Consider the following 17,184-nt stretch of genomic DNA (forward strand, 5'->3'; position numbering starts at 1 on the left):
GATCTAGAAATTAAACAGAAGTGAGCAGCGAGCAGATCCTTCCTTAGACCACCACGGCTCTTCCGCCTACAGAGAGACCGTGTGGCAGCAGCCTGTTTGGAGAGGAGGGTAGGGTGGAGGAGCCCAGCGTTCCACCCCCAGCAGTCTGAGCGGCTGTGTGGTGTGCACGGTCCTAGCCCCTCACCCCTGCTTCGGTGTGGCACACCCCTGGGCCCGAGCCTCCTGGCCATGGAGATTTGGGGGGCAGGTCTGTTCTCCAAGAGTCCTCAATGGTACTTGGGCTAGGACTGTTAGGAAATGTGGTGTTTCCTGTGTTTTGTTTTGTTTTTCTGGGATCAAGAGCTATTGGGACCAAGGGATTTTAAGTCCCTGGCCACCAGCTTTTGAGGAAGAGTGAGAATGAAGCTGACAGAGAGGGAGGCAGAGGTCAGTGATGGCCAAAGACATGGATTTCTCATGGCGTCATTGACCGTGTACTTCAGGCTCTTGGCTCTGCTGAAGCCAGACTTAGTCCAGAGCCTTTATTTATTTTTTTCCCGCTAAAAAGAAATTCCATTTTTCCCCATTAGTATCTGTCAGAACCTAGAGAATCCCAAAGTATATACAGGACTGGGGGTGCCTGGGTGGCTCCATGGGTTAAAGCCTCTGCCTTCGGCTCAGGTCATATTCCCAGGGTCCTGGGATCCAGCCCCGCATCGGGCTCTCTGCTCCACAGGGAGTCTGCTTCTTCCTCTTCTCTCTCTCTGCCTGCCTCTCTGTCTACTTGTGATCTCTGTCTGTCAAATAAATAAATAAAACCTTTAAAATATATATATATACAGGACTATGCAAGATAAATGAAGAGCAGATGAAAATTCTATCACTTTTCTCTTCAGGGAGGTGACCATCCCTTCCATCTTCAGAATTGCCAGACCATATTTACAGTTTTGTATCCATCTGGATGTTTAACTGAGGTCTGTGGTCTGGGACCCTGTTTTGGACTGAATTGAGTCCTCCCCAAATTCATAGGTCGAAGCTCCTAACCCCCTAGTGTGACCATATTTGGAGATAAGTAGGTAATGAAGCTTAATTAATCAGATAAGTAGGTTAATCAAGAAGGTGATTAAGGTTAAATGAGGTCATGAGGGTGGGACCCTGATCCAGTAGGATTGGTGTCCTTACAAGAAGAGATGCCAGGAGTGCTTGCACACAGAGAAGAAGGTGTGAGAGGACACAGGGTGAAGTGGCATCTGCAAGCCAAGGAGAGAGGCCTTAGGGGAAACCAGCCCTGCTGGCACCTTGATCTTGGGCTTCTAGCCTCTAGACCTGCGAGAAAGTACATTTCTGGGGGGCTTAAGCCCCCCAGTCTGGTGTTCTGTTATGGCAGCCTGAGTTGAGTAAGACCATTAGAAGAAAGAAAGGTACCATTAGAAGGAAGAAAGGCTGTTCAGGGTACTCAGGACCACATCTGAGGGACAGCTCATGAAGGCCTGCAGGGGAGCGCTTTGAGGAAGGAAGGGCAGGTTGAGAGCCAGCAGAGCCGCTTGGGTAAGCTCTGGCTCAGAGCTTGTTTAGACGCAGTGTCTGCTTCTCACTTTCCTGAAGCGCACTTTTCAGGGTCCCGTGAGGCATTTCCAGTGGGAAAGAGAGGTGACACTAAGTGCCCTCTGTGTCCAGGCAATACATAGTTATCTTCTTTTATCCATTCAGAGCTAGACCTGAGGATGCAGCTGGGATAGCTTCTGTTGACTCAGCCATGAAGTGCCCAGAGCTCATTTACAATATACTAAGTGACACCATACTCAGCTAGTTGGAGATGACCTCCCTTTTACAGATGAGAACAAACCTAGAAAGGGTCAAAACTTGGTCATGGTCACCAGGGAAGTTAGTAGCAGAGCCAGGACTAGAACTCACATCTACTAATTCCTATGCTGTTGCCTTTCTTCCCTGGCCCCATAACACGGGGAAAGTATGGACCAGGGAAGGCTGTGCAGAAATCAGCCCTGGATAGGATGCCTGTGGATGGAGAGCTGAGGGCTGGATCCTGGGCACCTGCTGAGGGAGCCAGAGGCACTGGCGACCAGCTCCGTACGTTTAATAAAGCACCATACTGAGCATGCCCTGTAGAATTAGGAGAAGAAACCAGAAATTTAAAAAAGTTGTGGCCGGTGGAAAGAATTGCTAAGCATGGGCAAAGCTAATACAGCAGGTTTCAGACTAACTGATCTTAATCCTGCTGTTCTCTGGGCTGACATTCCCAGCTCTGCTGGGCTGCAGACGGATGAACGCCCTGACCTGCCATATCAAAGAGCAGGGGCGAGGCGGTGAGGGACTGAGGCCAACGGGCATGGTAGGCCAGTACCACCACCCCTTTAATGCCCACTTGGTCATGACCACCAGGGCTGTGACACATTTGCGTTTCACCTGCCCCTTTAAACATTTTTTCTTTTTAATAAGTTCTATTAATTGAAAAATTAATAACAGCTCAAAATAAAGAGCTCAAACAGAATAATACTAGAACCTCCACTGAGATCCTTAAGGACTTGGCAGAGGCCCCAGCCGGGGTGGGAAGCTGTCTGGGCTGGTCTCAGGCACAACTTCAGACCCTGTGTGCCCTAGGATTTCAGTGTGTGTGTGTGTGTGTGTGTGTGTGTGTGTGTGAGAGAGAGAGAGAGAGAGAGATGCTGTCATGAAAGAATATGGCTGTGTTTACCCACAAGGATTAGAAATTCGGTAGCAAGTTTCAGTTTCTTGATACTTTCACGACTTCCCTTGGGTTATGTCAAATACAGCAAGGACTGTCCCCTCACATAACAGTTTAGAGAAGGAAATAATCATTAACCAGGACACCGACTGAGCTATGAGATGTGCAGGAAAAACAGATGGTGAAGAAGAGTCGGGCTTTTCGGAGAACCCACAGATGATAAACGCTGTTTAAACAGGGGTCCTCGCCTACCCCATAATTTCAGGTTTTCTGGCTTTCCCACCATTGGTTAAGATGAAGTTCAGTCATTTTCGGATTGCAACAATCTTGTTAGGCTTCATAAGGTGGAACTTGAGATAAAATGAGTAACGTGGGTGTGCAGCACAGATAGAAGAAGAGCAGCGGAAGTGTCCGGGAAATCCATGCGAGAAAGTTCCAGAGAAACAGCCATGGTGAGGCCCATCCCCCACACAGGGGTGGCCAGTGGTTTCCTTGCCGGGAATCAGCTGGCGTCTTAGCCCATCTCTTCTTTCTCGCTGTGCGTCTGGGGGTGCGGCCGACCCCGCCGCCTCGCGCTTGGCCTTGATGGTCTCTGGCCCCTGAGCGCGCTTGCCTGATGCCTCCACACAGAGTGGGCGCGACGCAGGCACTTTGCTCCCCTCTGCAGACTCCCACAATCTCCATTTGTTTCTCTGCTTTCTCTGTCCTGCTTGGTTTTGAGCACTCTGAAATTATTGTACTTGTTCCTCTTCTGAGCTCCTCCTTCCTCCTTGATGGTGACACACCCGGCCGTTCCTCCTCCGCCCGCGTACTCTCCCTCTGGCTAGACCGGCCTCCCGCTTTGGGCTGCACTCGGGCTACACCTGTTCCTCTTGGATTCTCATTCCTTCTAGTTCTGTTTTCCACTCGTTTTGACTTGCGGCGCTCGGGCACAGAGAGGGCAGAGGGTGGCTGCTCACAGCTCTTCAGAAAGCTCACCTGGACAAACAGAACCAAACGGTAAAACACAACCTGACTCCCACACAGTGAACACAGCTCATTCCCAAGAAATTAAGCCTTTTTATGGATCTTCCTGTCCTTTGGCTTTTACAGTTCCCCAGTCTGCACCCAAGTGGGGCTGGCCAGACACCTTCCCTAGCACTTAGGGACCAAGAGGAAAGGTCTCTCTTCGGCGCTTCTCCGCTTCGCCGTTTGTGACCTTTACTGCCCGTCTTCCTCGTTTGTTGGATCCGCAAGTCGTTCTGTGCCTCAGTTTCTTCCTCTTCCAGGTTGGTATGATACCGCACGCAGGTTCCACAGCAAACCAAATAATGTGTATAATAATGATAGATACGAGAGCACGCTGTAAGGTCGCGGTGCTATTGCTGCAGTAATAGTAGAAGAATGTATAATAAACAGTAATATGTGTTTAGAAACTGTTGCACTGTCTTTGAACATGAACATGATTATTACTGACAGTGAAGGCCCTCCTTCCATTGTTCCACTGAACTCTGAGACCAGGAAAGCAATCAGTATTAATTAAAAGGAGAAAGTTACGGTTGGTAGAGCAGAGAGGAAACTTTTGAAAAGATACTGAACTTCTTTCCGGAACTCCTGGTGTAAGATGATGCTCTACTTAGCTGTGAGCTGTAGGGCAAGCTCTTCCCCCAGGCTTGTAATGTCCTCCTTTGAATATGGTGACGGATAACCTCGTCTACTGCACAGAACAGCAGTTTGGATAATTGAATGATGTAATACATCTGAAAGTACTTTGTAGACTGCAAAGTGTGATGCAAACATAAAAAATGCAGAATGTCAGCCAAGGGAGCAATGAGGCAGAGCGTGCTGTGGTACGCAGACCCGGGTTCAGGGAGGCTCAGAGTGGGCTGTAGCTGCTCTCTGAGCCTCGGTCCTCATGTTTAGTGGACATCATGATGACAAATTGAAGGGCCCAGCACACAGAAGGAGCTCAGTAAACGTCTTTAAAAAGAGGTTATAGGGGCACCTGGGTGGCTCAGTGGGCTAAGCCTCTGCTTTCGGCTCAGGTCATGATCCCAGGGTCCTGGGATTGAGCCCCGCATCAGGCTCTCTGCTCTGCGGGGAGCCTGCTTCCTCCTCTCTCTCTCTCTGCCTGACTCTCTGCCTACTTGTCATATCTCTCTCTCTCTATCTCTGTCAAATAAATAAAATCTTTTTTTAAAAAAATTTTATTAGTGGTATGTCCTGGATGTGACATTTCCAATTTCAATTGAATATTGCCAAACAGATTTCACCCTGAACTTTGACCCTGTAAATAAATGCATCTGACTTAGTGTATTTTCCCTGGCATTTTTGGTGAACTAGTTTTTCATGTGCCAGTTATAATGCCGACTTAGAAAATTCCATCTGAAAGCTTTGCTTTTAATTTGCAGAAAATAGAACATTTCATAAGGTGGAAATTAGATACTCATTGCTGGAGAACATAGACCAGTGCTGTCCAGCGAAGACAGCACAAGCCACAAATGGGAGCTGTGCGTTGGAGTTGTAGATATTTAGCAGGCCATGTATGCACTGCAGGTGTGGAGCAGGACGCACACATGCTTGAGGGTGCACAGGGCACTTGGGAAAGAATGTGCATGAAAGGAGTGCCCAGTACTCGTACCCAGCACAGGCGCCTCTCGTCTTACTGCAGTTCCCTGATACCACAGGTTGTTTTTCCAAATTGGATGTTCGTGGCAATCCTGCTGTCTCCTGGTGCCGTTTTTCAAGAGCTTCACGTTTTGGTAATTCTCACAATATTTCAAACTTTTTCATTATTACATTTGTTATGGTGATCTGAGATCAGTGATTATAACTCGCTGCAAACGCAAATGATGGTTAGCATTTTTTAGCAATAAAGTATTTTTAATTAAGGTATGTACATTGTTCTTGACACAGTGCGGCTGGACACTTCCCGGCCTACAGGAGAGTGTAAACGGAATCTGTGTGGGCATCGCGGCGTTGCAGTAGTCACTCGATCGCGGTGGGCTGGAACTGAACCCACAGTATCTCTCAGCGTGTGCCTCTGGCTGCCTCCAGCTGAGGGAGCTGGGATCGGAGGCAGATGTTTTATTCTCTTTTTAGGTTTTTTAAATTTTTACAACATGTAACATTTCTTAAACATAGAGATTTTGTGGGGCGCCTGGGTGGCTCAGTGAGTTAAAGCCTCTCCCTTCAGCTCAGGTCATGATCCCAGGGTTCTGGGATTGAGCCCCACATCGGGCTCAGCCCCACTCTGCTCAGCGGGGAGCCTGCTTCCTCCTCTCTCTCTCTCTGCCTGCCTCTCTGCCTACTTGTGATCTCTCTCTGTCAAATTTAAAAAAAAATAAAAAGAGAGATTTTGCTTAAACACGTTCACAAACACACAGAACAACAGCCCCTTGCTCCCGGATCCCACATGAAAAGTGTCCAGACGGCTTTGACCAGAATCTCGGGAAAATAAATGTGGGTTGAGCACACTCGGGCTGGGGCTGCAGAGAGGAGCCAGCACGGGCCCCGCGCCAGCTCGCCCAGCCCCTCAGCCCGCTGCACTCCCCCAGCTCCAGCCGTGCCCTGCAGAGGCGCTGGCCGTGGGCCGCCACACAGGCTTCCCAGAGGACAGAACCACGGTGACAGACACCGATGGACGTGGCAGGGGTGTCTGCCCCTGTGTAGGCCCCTTGCGGGGCTCCCAGCGGTGTCTCTTCTGAAGCAGTTTGGGCAGAACCTTGATCATGGGCACATTTCCTGTCGGCAAACTTAGTGTTATAAAGACGGAGATTGGGTGAAAGTAGAGGCGGGGTGTTAATAGTAACAGCTGAAATGTTTCGTGATGAGTGACAGTTTATGAACTCCGTGAGGCTCTGGCAAAGGGAGAAGTTGCATTGAGTCACTGTCTAATAGATGACTCTGTGACCAATGACTTCGAGAAGTTTCCGCTGGAGTGTTGTGTGTGTGGACACCCAGTGTGCAGACGCCAGCAAACCTGGGTGCCTCTTGTTAATAGGAAAGATTTTAGTGGCATGTGTCAACGACAGATACGTCGGTTCATAGATTCTGGCCTGGATAATGGGATTTTGTTGTTGTTGTTGTTGCTGAATTTTTAAATCCTGAACTCTGTTGTTAGCTAGATCGAGGCTGATGAGCTGGAAGTGGAATCCACCGGAAGCTGATGGGAGAGAGTACCGCAGGCTAGGAAAGGAGTGCCAGATGGTGGCCGTTGCCCAAAGGACGCACACCTAGGGTCATAGGGAACGTAATTCCCCCTCTTTAAGAAGACCCCGGTAGCTTGTAAGTGAGAATGAGGCCACAGGGACAATTTTGGCTTTGTGGCGGAACAGTGTATCTCCTGCAGATGGGGACAGTCCCACTCAGTACTCACGGTGCCGTCCGTGTAGGACCCTTCTGGACACACCCATGAGTGTGCTTCCTAAGTGACGGACCGGCGCCCAGGGCCCTGCGGGAGTCCGCTGGCGTTGGTACAGACCCCGTTACTATGATTAATAAAGCAGAGTTCTCAGCGTCCCATCTCCCGAACACGCTTCTCTTGCCAGTGAGGTGGTCTACTTTTCAAGAACCTTTCCCATTCCTTGTTGTATGTAATCTTCATTAGTAGAGTAGCAGGGAAGACACTGAGACTGAGACCAGTCGAGGCTTAGAATAGTTCTGGGGCGTCCACACCAGGTGTGCCCCGATGGCCCACGCACCCAGTCCCTCATGTGGCAGAGGAGGGGAGCAAGGCCCTGAAAGGTGACCGGGCTGCCAGAGGCCCCAGAGCAGGTGTAGTCTGTGTAGCACCCTGCCGCAGGCATCTGGAGGCCTGCGGGCCACCACCACCACTGGCCACACGTTGGTGTACCATTTGTAACAGAAATGTCAGCATGAGAGGGAATTAAATTAGGTATCTGTGCAACTGCTTGAAACAGCAGTCTGGAAACTTTGGACAAAGATTTTTTAAGGATTTCGGTTTCTTGAAAAATAATTCATTAACAAAGTGATTTTATTTCCTTTCAGCCCAGACTAAGGAACTACGCTATCCCAGCTGCCCTCCTAGTAATGGTTTTTGTTGGCCATACTTGAAAGTAGTGTCATTGGCTTCAGGACAAGAAAATTTTAAAATAGAATGGACTCCATTCAGAGCGGGCAGTGCTCCTGAAGGCGGTCTTCTGGCTCTGTCGGGATGGGCGGGCATGCCCAGACTAGCCAGGGACTCTCCTGCCATTAGATCCCTGGTCCTGAGACCCAGGGAGTGGAGCCCAGTCTGCAGGGCCTCTCTGTTCCTACGTCGGTTCCGCAGCTTCTGAGGGCCTGCCCTCCTGTACCTAGTTTCTCCTTTGAGCTCACGGCAAAGTCCCTTCAAGACTTGTCCTGCCCCCCGTGGACCGCAGGCAAGTCAAGGAGCAGGCGTCTGGGGCAGCGCTGGCACGAGGCACCTGCCGCCTGCAGCGGTATGCACCAGGGACTTCTCCCTCTCCTCAGAGCTCTGGGGCCTTGGGTAAAGCCCTGCACTCTTCCAGGTCCAGGAAGTGAGAATATTCATTTCTGCTTCGCCCCATCCCTGGTTGTGATGCACCCAGCTTCTTCAAGTGCAGATCGCTATAGAGCTGAGAGAGGGGGCTCTGTCTGAGAGCAGAAATAGACCGACGGCTGCCCACTTCCTTCCTCTGCTGCTTCCTGTCCCCCCTTTCTCTCTGCCGTCCTCGCTCGCAGCCCTGTCTGGTGCTGGTGCTCCTGCATGGAGATGTGACTTTTTCTTGTCCCGTCAGTCAGCCGTGTTGTCCTCTGTGCTCCTTTCCCGTGCTGCCCAGCTGCAGACCCCTGCCCCTGTCACCTGGGAGACCTGTCTGAGATGCTGGGCCACGGGAGACCTGCGTGCGGGTTTCAGCCCTGTCGTTAACCCACTGCAGCCTTTGGGACTAATTGCTTCTCACGTGCGGGCCTCAGTTTCCTTCACAGCAGGCTTTCGCGGCCTAGCGCAGTTGACACCGGGTTGGGTGACTCTGTTGTAGGGGCTGTGCGTTGTGGGATAGTGGGATAGTGAGACAGCTTCCTTGAAGCCACTGCTTTGTGATGCAGTAGGGGTCATGGTCATAAAATCAGTGCCCACTCTGCAGACCATTCCAGTATTAAATACCTTCTGGAACCTGGTGCACTCTCTCCTGCCTTAATCCTCTCTGTCCACACTCGGTCTTCACAGTCACCTTCTCTTCCTGCCCAGACCGGCGAGGCCTAGCCTCAGTCTCCCACCCTGTGCTCTTCTCACCTTCGAACTTGCCACATCGCATTGTCTTCTCGAGAGCAGGGATCTGTTTTCTGGAACTGGATATCCTTGGTGTTCGGCAGCATGCGTGTCCTTTAATCGGTGCCCAACACATGTTTGTTAAATGGATAAATCTCTCACTTGGGTGCAGTGCTTCTCGGTGTGCAAGGCCCTCTGCCTGTCCGTCATCTCCACTGATCTATCCAGAACTCTGTCCGCGGGGAAGCCCTGGAGTCACTACTTCCCTTTGGAGGGAGCGCAGCTCAGAAGGGAAGAAGCGGCCCGGGGAGCCTCGAGTCCTTCCTTTCTCCTGCTCCTTGCTGCTCACGTGAGGAGCTTGGGGAGAGACTAGCCTTAAACCAAAGTGTTTTCCTGCTCTGTCTTGCCCTGGGTATGTTAGTACCACTAAATCCGTCAGTGATGTCTGCTCTCCCTGTGTGTCTGTGGTTAACCAGTGGAATGAATTATGGAATGAATCGGTGAATTCCTGGAATGCTCTGAGCCCAGTGTGAGCACTGATGATCTTAAGTAGTTTTGACAACTTTTTCCTCCAGCCATATCCGAATCTCATGAAAGCCAGGTTCACTTCCAGCATAATTAGAGCAGTAGGTGACCCAGAAGCAGCTCAGAGCAGAAATAAAATCTTCAGAAAAGACCTGTCTGATTTGATATCATTTTTTTTCTTATCTTGTCACTGAAAACAAGGGTTGAAATTTCAAAGTGAGGGATCCTTTTCTCTTTTAAAGGCCTCTGAGACAGTGAGCCTGCAAGACTGAAAACCTAAAGGGTCAGAGGAAGCCCAGAGACAGGATTTGCAAGAAGGCATTGGGTTGTTTACTTTTCAGCAGACACAGTGCTGATTAAGAATTTTAACAGATAGTGAACAAGAATCCTGATCTAAGCATCAGGAGGCTTGGTTTGCAAATGCAGCTGTGCAAGCACTGTTTGAAGCCTTGGGGCAGATTTCTTTCTGTCACCTGACCTCAGGACTTTCATTTGGCCATTAGACCCAAAGACAGAACGAATCATTTGTTGAACATAGAGCTGACAGGCCATCTTTGGCAATCATGCAAAATCAAAATCAAAGCAAGTCATTTTGTCCAGTCTGCTACAATTGGCTGGATGGCCTATGTCAAACAAAAGTAGTTTTCTCTGAGGCTCCCCCCTCCTGTAAGAAAAAGTGTATCTTATCCATCCCAAGACTCCCAGTACCTAGCACAGTGCCTGCTTGTGGCCACTGCCCCTATCATCTGCTGGGGGTCACATGAAAGAAGGACCCTTTCTTTCCAGGGAGCTCCATTTCAGAGGCCCAGAACAAGTGTTGTTATTTTCGATTTATCTCTCCAGGCTAGACGCCCCATTTTCCTCAGCCTGTCCTCTCGTGTTAGGATCTCTGTTGGCCTCATCGGCTCAGTCCCCCTTCCAGAATGTTTTCAGGTTGCCAGTACCTCTCGCATTGTGATAACAATAACTGATCTTAGTATTCCATGTGCAGTCCAACCCACGGAAAGGCGTACATACTCTACAGCCTACGTCACAAAATAGGTGAGTCAAGGACCCCATCACTGTCTAGTTGAACTAGTTGTCTAGTTCTCATGAGATGTGTGTGCAGTACCGACCAGCGTGCCTGGGGATTTTTCAAGATGACTTATGGAGATGTTGGACACTTAGATGGAAAAGTCCAGAAATCAGTTGTCAGTTGATGGCTGGCAAAGGCCATTCAGTGGAGAAATACTGTCTTGTCAACAGAGGGAGTGGGGACAATCAGACACTGATACGCCAAAAAAAGGAACCCAGGCCCAGTCCTCCCTCGTCGCACCCAGGCTACCTTGAAATGGATTCTAACCCTGAATGTCCAGCCATGGCACTGCTGGACAGAAACCTGCAACAGCCCTCGTGACCACGGGGCTGGGCAAACAGCCCACATGCATAAGAGCAAAAGCACCATCCACAGAAGATGAAGTAAGGCAAATTGGACTTGAATTAAAATTAAAAATTGTCACTCTGGGGCGCCTGGGTGGCTCAGTGGTTAAGCCGCTGCCTTCGGCTCAGGTCATGATCTCAGGGTCCTGGGATCGAGTCCCGCATCGGGCTCTCTGCTCAGCAGGGAGCCTGCTTCCGTCTCTCTCTCTCTGCCTGCCTCTCCGACTACTTGTGATTTCTCTCTGTCAAATAAATAAATAAAATCTTTAAAAAAAAAAAAAAAAAAAAAAAATTGTCACTCTGTAAAAGATGACGTTAGGAGAATAAAAAGACAAGAAATGTATTTGGAGAAAACATTTGCATATCACCAGGCCTTGTCTTCAGAATTTGTAAAGAACCCTTGGAACTTAACTGTAAGAAAACAGCCCTGTGTTTTAAAATGGGCAAGACTTTGGTAGACCTGTCACTGAAGAGGGTATACAGATGGCGCACAGTCACGTGGAAAGATGCACAGCACCAGCTGTCATTAGAGAAATGCAAATTAAAATCACAACGAGCTTTCTGCATCCGTGTTAGAATGGCTGAAATAAAATATTGAGGACACCAGAGGCTGATGGGGTTGCAGAGCAGCAGCTGGTAGGAAGGAAATGGTACAGCCATTCTGGAAAACAGTGCAACTGTTTCTTATAAAATTCACCACTTAACCCTGCAATCTTAGTCCTCTATGTTTGCCCTATGGAAGTGAATACTTATATTCAATAAAAACCTGTACGTGTGTGCATGGCTGTTGATAGCAGCTCTGTTTATAATGGCCAAGACCAACTCAGACGTTCATGAACTTAATGGAGAAACAATTTGTGATAAGCCATACAACAGAATACTAGCTGGCAAAAACAAAACAAGACTAAATTAAATCATTGAATAAACACAGCAACTCAGATAAGTCTCAGAGGCGTTAATGCTGAGTGAAGGAAGCTGTCATAAAAATGGTTACATGCCGTAGCTTCCAGGAGTGTGGCACTCTCCAGAAGGAAGGGACTGCTCTGGAGGACGCATCAGTGGCTGCCAGGAATACGTGGAGGGGGTGAGGGTTGGGGTGCCACCCCAGGACAGCTGGAGGGAGTTTGGGGAGGGATGGAGGCAGTCTCCCGTGCCAGGGATTCCGCAGATCTGTACAGGTGTTAGAGTCATACAAATGACCTATGTCTGAAACTAAACATGTGGACCGTTTGCCTACGTTACAACAAAAAGTTCTGAGAAACAAAAACCCCAGTAATTTGATGAAAAATGGTTGCTCATTATTATGTTCCTCTGGATTGATTTTATTTGTCATCAGCTAAATCTAACTGAGTGTCCTGTTTTCTTCAAATGCTCAGTAAAACCATTAGAAACCATTGAGAGGAGGCAGGAGGTTTGGAAGCATTAAAGTACTCAGTGTATGGCTTGAGAAATGAGTAGTTGTCAGATCGAGTTCTTAGACTCGCCCAGAAGCCTGAGCACGGGCATTACACCTGCTGTGTTCTGGGGAGGCCTCTGTAGTCAGAAGTACCCTTGCTTCATTGTATTTTCTCTTCACTTTCTGGAAAGCTGAAATAATTTAGAACCGTCACCCTGGATGAGGTCCTTTCTACTGAGCACTGTTTCCGATGGGAGACTAAATGGTGGGATGATTCTCCAACAATCCTAAAGTCCCCCTGTTAGTTCATAATTCATTTGAAAGCATTTTCCATCTGCATTTGGAACATTTAAAAAAAAAATTATGTATCTGAAAGAGAGCACATGCAGGGGCACAGAGAGGGGCAGAGGGAGCAGGAGAGAATCTGAAGCAGACTCCACGCTGAGAGCAGAGCCTGATGCGGGGCTCAGTCTCGTGACCCTGAGATCATGACCTGAGCCGAAACCAGGAGTCAGATGCTTAACCGACTGAGCCACCCAAGGTGCCTCTGGAGCTTCTTTTTTTTTTTTTTTTTTTTTTTTTTTTTTTTTTTTAGATTTTATTCATTTATTTGACAGAGAGCGATCACAAGTAGGCAGAGAGACAAGCAGAGAGAGAGGAAGGGAAGCAGGCTCCCTCCTGAGCAGGGACCCAATGCAGGGCTCCATCCCAGGACCCTGAGATCATGACCTAAGCCGAAGGCAGAGGCTTAACCCTCTGAGCCACCCAGGCACCCCTGGAGCATTTTTTAATAATGACTTTATTGAGATACAATTCACAAACCGTGGAATTCCGCCCAGTTCAAGTGTACAATTCCACAGTGTTAGTATATCCAGTCTTGCCACCATCATCACAGTGTATTTTAGAACATTTTGGTTACCCTAAAAGCGAGCACTATACGCATTGGCAGTCACTCCCCAGGTTCCCCTCAGCCCTTTCCCCCAGTCCTAGACAACCTCAGATCTGCTTCTCTCTCTTTTTTTTTTTTTTTTTAAGATTTTATTTATTTATTTGACAGAGAGAAATCACAAGTAGACAGAGAGGCAGGCAGAGAGAGAGGGGGGAAGCAGGCTCCTTGCTGAGTAGAGAGCCCAATGAGGGACTCGACCCCAGGACCCTGAGATCATGACCCAAGCCGAAGGCAGCAGCTTAACCCACTGAGCCACCCGGCACCCAGATCTGCTTCTCTTTAGAGACTCGCCTGCTCTGCTCGTATCACATAATGGCTGGCTGCTTCCTTTGCCTGGACTTCATGCATCACTGTTTGAGGTGTTACATTGTTCAGGTCCCTCTGTCCAAAGCAGGACTGACTGTAGCACATCCTCCTCGAGGGGACACAGAGATGTAACAAAAGCAGCAGTGGGCTGGGGGACTGAGAACTGGAGTCCGCACTCCATTTTCCTGGGCTCAACAAGGGTTGTGTTTGGGGAGAGAGGACCAGGGGGGAGGGAAGGGGCCTTAAGTTACCTTCTGCATCTTTTGTAGTTTGAGTTTTCTAACTTTAAACAAATAAACTTTAAAATAAGGGCTGAGTGGGTAGCTAATGGCTCCCACTTTTTTTTTTTTTTACTTTGTATCTCTCTATTTTTAAAAATATCCAAGAAATCATGTATTTTTGTCTTCACTAGGATTGTTTATTTAACTCTTTATCCCCCAAATTTTTCAGTTACTTTACAGAGTTGCATCTATAATACATACATACATGGTCATGATTATTTTTCCTACTAATTAATATTCCTCTAGATCCTTGATCATGTCTTTCTCCTTAAATTCTGTTTGTCCAATATCAGAATTGCTAACATGGTGTTGTTTTATTTATATTTGCCTTATAACTTTTCCATTTTTGAAGTTGCATTATTGAATTATCCTGTTGTTTTAACTGTCTTGTGTAAACTGCTTGACTCTGGTCATTGTTTTTTATCAAAGCCAAAAATCCCTGTCTCTCAACCAGTGATCTTTAACCCATTTGTGGTAGGTCCCTGCTATCACATGAGTGCAGCTGCCTACAGACCAGGCCACGTGTGTTCCTGAGACTACCCGGGCAAGGACTGTGTGAGGAAATCCATTCCCAGAGTTGTGGCTTCCACACGTCCTCCATCCCGACACGGAGCTGTCTGGCAGCTTGCCTGTGACGTGCTGCCTCCCCTTTCTCCTGCCACCTTTCAGGATTCTTCTGTTCTCACCCGAGCAGAAGGACACACCACCTGCCTTTCCAAATCTTTTTTTTTTTTTTTAATCTTACTTCTTTTATTTGACAGAGAGATCACAAGTAGGCAGAGAGGCAGGCAGAGAGAGAGGGAGAAGCAGACTCCCCACTGAGCAGGGAATCCCGATGCGGGGCTCCATCCCAGGACCCTGGGATCATGACCTGAGCCGAAGGCAGAGGCTTTACCCACTGAGCTACCCAGGTGTCCCTGCCTTTCCAAGTCTTAGGAAGATTCAGTGCCTTGGGCTCTCCCAGCAGTCAGCAGACCAAACAGAGGACTCGTGTGAGGCTGCATTGGCCCTGAAGGAGAGTTTCTGGAGAGCAGGGGTAGCGGCTGTGGAGAATGTTGAAGAGGGAAGCCTCCATTTCAGCAAGGCCCCCGACTCATGGCCAAGCACCACACCTCATCTCTCTGGTTGTCTGTTTAAAATTAAAGACTTCAGAGATGTTGTGCTCTCACTCTGAGGTATATAAGCACGTGTGAGTTGGAAAATTAGTCGAAAATTTTTTTATAGCAAGTAGACTTGATGTGGCTGAACAGTTTGACTGAGTAAACAGGCTCTGCCCATTCAGTTTGCTGGCAGACCTTCATCCACTGAAATGCTTAGGGATGGCTGGCTGGCTCAGTTGGAAGAGTGAGCAACTCTTGATCTTGGGACTGTCAGTTCGAGCCCAGCACCGGGTGTAGAGATTATTTAAAAATAAACTCTTTAGGGCGCCTGGGTGGCTCAGTGGGTTAAGCCGCTGCCTTCAGCTCAGGTCATGATCTCAGGGTCCTGGGGTCGAGTCCCGCATCGGGCTCTCTGCTCAGCAGGAAGCCTGCTTCCCCGTCTCTCTGCCTGCCTCTCCATCTATTTGTGATTTCTCTCTGTCAAATAAATATAAAAAATCTAAAAAAAAAATAAATAAACTCTTTAGTGGTTCCGGGGTGGCTCAGTCAGTTGGGTATTGGGTATTGACTGTTGTTTTCAGCTCAGGTCCTGATCCCTGCACTCAGCACAGTCTGCTTGAAATTCTCTCTCTCTCCCTCTCCCTCTGCCCTTCTGCCTCTCCCCAGCTTGTACGCACACTTTCTCTCTCTAAAATAAATAAAATCTTTAAAAAAAAAAAAAAAAAAAAAAAAGAGCTGGGGCACCTGGGTGGCTCAGTCAGCTCAGCATCTGCCTTCAGCTCAGGTCACAGATCCAGGATCCTGGATCGAGCTTCATGTCTGGGTCCCTGCTCAGCAGGGAGCTGCTTCTCCCTCTGTCCCTCCCCCTGCTCATGCTCTCTCTCTCTCTCTCAAATAAATAAATAAAAACTTTTAAAAAATAAAAGAGCTTAAGCTCACATGTTAAGTTGTATTCGTAAATTCAACATACTTAATGCACATATACTACGTATAATGTTTCTAAATGTTAAATACCTTGCAACCATCTCAGGAAAAATTACAGATGCCACCAAAAAAACATGCAACAGGATACATAATTTTCCTAAATATTTCTAGAGGGTACTCAAGCGGAAAAAAGTGAGAGATGAGAGTAATAGCACTTGCTTCTGCTATCTTATTCTATATTTTCTCTCTATGTGTTTTTTAATGCTTTTTCTCCTTTTTTTTTCTCCTGCCCCACCTTCTGGGTACATATATTAAATTTTCTAAAAATACAAATTCAAAATCATACATTCTATTTTCATTCTCCTGCTTGCTACTCCTAACTTACTGTGACCTCTGTTCACACTTCTTCTTTTTTTTTTTAAGATTTTATTTATTTATTTGGCAGAGGTACAGAGAGCGCACAAGCTGGGAGAGCAGCAGGGGGAGTGGCAGGGAGAGGGAGAAGCGGGCTCCCCACTGAGCAGAGAGCCCCATGCGGGGCTCAATCCTGGGACCCTGGGATAGTGACCTGAGCCGAAGGCAGACACTTAAATGAGCCACCCGGGCGCCCCACTTATACTTATTTTTTGTTGTCATTGATTTAAGGCTCTCGGTGTCCATGGCCTCCTCAGTCTTCGGTTTTCTCTCCCCTCCCTCCGTTCCGCGCAGACTCATACCCGCGCATACAAGGACTGGCGCATCTGGAATTTCCCTCCTGAGTTACAGATACGCTTTCCTTAAAAATGGCTATTGATTATTACTGCTTATCAAACAATTAAACCTCAGGCAATAAGAAACTTTATTAGATCTTTGCTTCCCCCAGTTGTTTTTTTTTTTAACTATTTTTTAAAACCATCTTAATCTGCAATTCCGTGTTACTGAGTACATTCTCAGTGTTGTGCAACCATCACCACTATCCGGTTTCAAAACATTTTCACCTCCCCTAGAGGAAGCTTCATACTCATGAAGCAGTCTCTTCCCATGCCTCCCCCCATTAATTATATTTTTTTAATGTTTTTTAATGTTTCGACATCTTTGGGGAACCTTGCTACCTAGGGAGAGGCTCACCAAGCTAGCTAATTCCTATAGACAGTAAACTGTTAGGGGGACCCCATTTCGGGTACGAGCCGACCCATTCCCAGTCACATCCCCACCCCCTCCCTCATCTGACTCACAGTCCCCAGGCCAGGACTTCCCCTGACCGAAGCTACCCTGAACAACTAGGGACAGCCCCTGTCCCCTCTGGCCTGTGGGAATTATTCAAACTAGCAATTCTAATCTGCTTACCCTGCCCTGCCTTTCCCCCAGAAACCCCCAGAATGGCTGTGGCCTGTTCTTTCCCCTTGCT

The 17,184-nt window shown here is 48.1% G+C and overlaps 1 protein-coding gene across 6 annotated transcripts in view; it reads left to right on the forward strand.

Annotated features, from left to right (window-relative positions):
* The window catches only part of EVL (Enah/Vasp-like), a 140,805-nt gene that overhangs the window by 49,637 nt on the left and 73,984 nt on the right, over positions 1-17,184 (forward strand). Inside the window, exon 1 of one of the 6 annotated variants that reach the window (XM_059183100.1) lies at positions 3,801-3,951. The exons of the other annotated variants lie outside the window; for them this stretch is intronic. The gene's annotated coding sequence lies outside the window, so the exon portion shown is untranslated. Of the gene's footprint in view, positions 1-3,800; positions 3,952-17,184 lie in introns of those variants that run through there. 6 annotated transcript variants of the gene reach the window in all.

The sequence above is a fragment of the Mustela lutreola genome, chromosome 7, assembly GCF_030435805.1.
Source record: "Mustela lutreola isolate mMusLut2 chromosome 7, mMusLut2.pri, whole genome shotgun sequence".
Lineage (NCBI taxonomy): Eukaryota > Metazoa > Chordata > Mammalia > Carnivora > Mustelidae > Mustela > Mustela lutreola.